At 35.3% G+C, this 5,375-nt stretch overlaps 1 pseudogene; it reads left to right on the top strand.

The window, feature by feature from the left end:
* The first annotated feature begins 4,530 nt into the window (after positions 1 to 4,530).
* On the top strand, positions 4,531 to 4,633 carry LOC122807875 (annotated as a pseudogene).
* Positions 4,634 to 5,375: the final 742 nt, after the last annotated feature.

Raw genomic sequence — 5,375 nt, 5'->3', positions numbered from 1 at the left:
CTGATCAAGTTTGCTGACGAATGCAAGCTGGGAGCCATTATTAACTCCCCAAGTGATGTAGACATCCTGCAGAAAGGCCTCACTGAGACCAATGACTGGTGCTGAAACCATGGCCTTAAGCTTAATGCCAAAAAATGCATTGTCATACCCTTTGGGAAAAACTCAGTTCCCACTAATTACCACATTGATGGTAGCCCACTGAACACTGAAGGCATTACAAGAGATCTGGGGACACAGGCTGACAGCAACCTCTCCTTCGACCATCACATTGCTACTGTGGTCAGACAGTCCTTCTATGTGGCACATTGTATTACCGAGGGTTTTGCATCCAGAAAGAAAGAGGTCATCATCTCTTTCTCTCTACTCTTCCCTCATTAGACCAGTCATTGAGTATAATGCCCCATTTGGCATGTACCTCACTAAACACCTGCAACAGCTGGAAAGGCCACAAAAGTACCTCACAAAGAGGATCCTAGGCCTTAAACACATGCCCTACATGGACAGACTAAAAAAACTCCAGCTTTTCTCTGTCTCATATCGTCTATTAACAGGTGATCTCTGTTTGACTTACAAAACCATGTCTGACCCAGCCCTTTTAGAAATGTTACACCTAAATAAATCCCAATCCCTCCACACCACACACTCCAGAGACCTCAGCCTCATTACCACAATCAACAGAACATGCTGGAGGGACAGGTTCATAACCCAGAGACTGCCCATGCTCTGGAATAGACTTCCCATACATGTCAAGTAGAGCACCTCACTGGCCCTTTTCAAGAGATTTACAAAATTGTAGATTTGTTATAGAAAGAATATTATCCTTGATGCAAGCTTCTGTTAAAAAGATGATTCCAAAGCTTATTGAATATTTTATATTATCAATTCATCATAATCCTCCTGAGAGAAACTATTTATCAAAAATCTATAAAATTATAAAATTTAAAATAGATTTTTGCCAAGATAATTATTGGGATTATTTCATAACTGTAAATGATTATTCTCCAAGTGAATTTGAGAAAAAAAATAATTATTACATCTTCTTTTCAAACCACAAGGTCACTAAGATAGAATTTTTTCATGGAAATTCATACATAAAGCCTTTATTACTCTACACAAAATGGAAATGATAACTGGGAAAAAAATGGTTGTTGAGATATAATCTAAATGGCATGGCTAATTGGCAACATATAATTAGTGAATGTGATGTAATTAAACCCTTCTGGAATAATATTGATTCTTTCCTACAGGCTCTTTTTAATGATAATTTTCATTTAAGCAATTCATTAATCTTGATTAATACTTCTATTCCTTCATGTGTTAAGAAAATTGATTTCCCTCTTCTTTGGTCCCTCTTAACAATTGCAAGAAAAGTGATAACAAGAAAGTGGAAAAGTAATACAAGCCCAACTCTGAGAGAATTTTACAACATTGCAAGTGAAACTTCCCAGATAGAGATTTTAACAATCAAAGAAAGAACCACCAGACAGAGCTTTGCATTAAACTCATGGAGGTTGGGAGGGTCCCTGATGGTTAAGGTGTTTGCCTTACAAACACAAGGTGCAGGGTTTGAGTCTCACAAGGGATAATTGGCTAGGCTTAAAATGGCTCGCAAGGGCAGATAGCTTAGTACTAACCTATGGATGAAACTCAAGAGACTACTGAACAAGAAGACGACAAGTTGATTTCCTTTTTTCCAGAAAATTCCTATGTAACTGTTCTATTAGGTTAATGGGTAGACACATTGAAAATAGTTGTTATGTTAGTTATTTGTTTGTTTATAATTGTTTATTTGTTTTCTGCATATGTAATTTCTTATTATGTATTTCTATGTTATTCAAAAATTTTAATAAAAAAACATATAGCAAAAAAAAAAAAAAAGAATACAGTTGCACATTGTTGCAAGGGAACCAGAACTCAAGGAGTAGATGCTAATCAAGGTTTTCCAGCAACAGAAAGACTGAGCTGGCAAACATCCATTCACTAATGGAGTTAGCAGGTTATGTGCACCAACATAATTCACCAACAACCACAACCATACATACAAGTTAGCAACTGCATGATGGGCAAACAGCAGTAAAAACAAAAGTAGTGGTTTTATGCTGTGCTGCAAAAGTAACAATACAACACACAACAGACATATGTATCATAGTCAAGTCAAAGTCAATATCCCAATATTTAGGTTATGCCAATAAACAGCAAATAACCTCAAAGTAAAAAAAAGACTGTTAATAATACATAGCACCTCGTTTCAGATCAAATTATGTATACATCAATGTTATTCACAGAAATCACTATGTATTACACATGCATTGCATGGGAAATGTGATATAACATTAACATTCCTGAAAGTCATAGGACTGCACATCTAAACCTGCAGAATGAAATATGTTAATACTATTTCTGGAGATGTAAAGGTGGAAAGTAATAACACATACCTCTCTCCCTCTATTGCTTCTCAAGCATGCATTCTATGCTCAGAGATCAATTTCTGGCATGATCTTCAGCAGCTGCAAACAGAAAAATATATGAAGTAATACAACAACAGAAGGAATGTTTAGTCTAGTACATGGTTGCTATGTAGAATAAAAGAACAGTGACAATTTAGTTATTAATACATGTTAGCAAGCAGTGCTATGCAATACAGTATCACATTTTGCATATTCACTCATTGATGCTTGAGTCTCAATATTGTGCACACATGTGGATAATTGCTAACAAACTGAAGGAAGCGAAATTCAGAACTGCACTCTTCATCTATGTCCACACTACAAACCAGAGTGCTACCTGCCTAACTAACTGGTATTTGCCTTGATTGTATGAAGTGACGGAAGTCAAATATCTTACATCTGTGAATATGCAGGCGAAGCATTACACATACAAACGAGTGTGCCTATCTAAGAAGAAATTTTTCAAATGTACATATATACCTAACCATGAGGACAATGACCTACAAATGTATACAGCTATTGTATCTTGAACATAATTTGGTGTTACGTCACAAAAAATAAAATTTGTACACATGTATATCAGAAATGATTCCTCAACATTGCAATCTTTTTCTGTGTCCATATGCATAAATGCAAATAAATGCCTATATGTGAGTACACAGATGGCTATATATAGGTTGCTAGATGTGCCTGTATATGTAGGTATACATGTGTTTATCTTTTTTATGTGGACATGTGCATACATATTTTAGCTAAACGTGAATGTGTGTGCATATATGACATGAGAAGAAAGTGTACATTACAAGTGCCATGTGCACTATAAAAGATGCAATACACATTTAACATCACAATGTAGATAATATATTGGGTGGCACAGCGGTGCAGTGGTTAGCATTGTCACCTCACAGCAAAAGGATCTCTGGTTTGATTCTCGGCTGTGGTGCCTTCTTATGAAGTCTATATGTCCTCCCTACATTCATGTGGGTTTCCTCCCATGTTCCAAAGACATGCGTCTGGAGCTTTTCTCCTGGGCCTTTGCTGAAAATGGGCTCTGTCCCAGTTGGTCTTTCCCAATAAACAAATGCTAAATAAAGAAAATAAAATAAATATATCCATATTGCATTGTGTGACATGAAATGTTGAAGTCCATAACATAAATGAGTAATAGAGTGGAAACAAAATACCTCTACAATGTGTAAGAATATTCAAGCTGGATAATGCCATAAATAATGTCTGTGGTGGAATTTGAAACAATGTCATTGAGACTGCACATCATCACATTGTGTACAGTAATACCCCTCAGCTATAACAGTTCAGGAACCCAATACATGTCATTTGTGTTGTCAGCATTCTCACAAAGGAAAGGCATGTTAACATGCAATCCAGTCATTTATACCTAATTAGTTTCTACATTATGTTAACCACAAGAGTAAAAGTTAACATTTAATTATAAGTACATGTATCCATAAGTCATATCCATGAGTAAAGGAAACGTAAGTATACCATTGTACACATATATTGCAATACAGAATATTTTGGAAAATCTGCAGATAATGACAAAATGCTCTTTTATAAGTGATATAAACTAATGTATCAGCACACTGAGTTTAACTTTCATAGTTTGCTAGAAAGCATTTGTCTGTACTTGAAACATATAAATAGCCATTAAAGGAATTATGACTGTGGGATTCGAACCTACACATGTAAAATATGTAGGACGGCAGTCAATGATTCCATACACAGTACTAACCCTACAGCTATAATACTGTATAAACATTACAGATTCACACTCCTTGTACTTGCATTGTATTTAGAAGTCTTGCATATATTTCAGCCGGGATGACCTGAATTGTAATAACATTCATTAAACTGTTGAAAGAAGTACTGGACTATAAAAGATCGCTGTGAAATTTAAACTTTCAATGTAACTAATGCATGTATTACTCACACATCATTATTAACAATGTATTCTGTATGATGTTTCTAGAAGTTTTGCAGATAACAAAGAAATCCATATTCATTCACTGCCTAAGTACTACAGGTATCAACATACTATGGCTATGCTAGATATGTAATGTATAGTATCGCTTCTCGGCCTTTTGGCTAAGATCAAGTGTAGTGTAGTGTAGTAATAGATCTTCTATACGTGATGTGCAATATTAAATGAATTACTTGCAAAAATTTATCCAAACTAAGCTTTGAACCCACACACAGGCAAACAATAGTCATTATGCCAGCTTACTTACCAAGTTGATTAACTAGTCGAGCTAAAGGACATCAACTGCTTTAAATGTTTTAAAAGCACATATTATAGAATAACAGTACTAATGCTATGTGTGAAGTCCATATTAATATACAGGTGTAATAGACAGTCCTGCAAAAGTTTACAATGGCCAGTATAGTTGTGGATAATTTTATAATGCATAGACACATGGATGTAAACTAAATTAAAATGTTTTATTTTTCCATGTAAATTAATACTAATATTACAGATATTCATAAAATACACTTGAAACACGATTCATCTAAACACATTTGCTTACTACATACATATATAATAATCTAGGTGTTAAAGTCTAAAGTCTGTAACTTATTAAGGCATCAGGTAGCTGGTGTTGCAGCTCTGCGACCCTCCAGCAAAGATCCTCTGCATCCCTCCAGTGTAGATATAGTATAATAGTATAATAGTGGTGGCAGACCTACACACTAGTCCCGTCGATCCCAATTCGACTGTGATGCTCTCTCACTACCCATTTCCATATGTCGATCATCACAAAGTTGCTTGAGTGTGCATACCTCCCAACCTCTTAGTGCAATAAATCTAGACAAAGCCTGGCAAAATGGAGGGACAAAGGCCCCAAAATAGGGACAGATTTTAAATATTGCTGTTATAAACTTAGAAACTTAGAAAGTTGCTAAAGTAATAGG

The sequence above is a fragment of the Protopterus annectens genome, chromosome 7.part1 (assembly GCF_019279795.1).
Source record: "Protopterus annectens isolate FY-2018-M chromosome 7.part1, PAN1.0, whole genome shotgun sequence".
Taxonomy (NCBI): domain Eukaryota; kingdom Metazoa; phylum Chordata; order Ceratodontiformes; family Protopteridae; genus Protopterus; species Protopterus annectens.
This window is presented reverse-complemented; position numbering and strand designations above follow the sequence as displayed.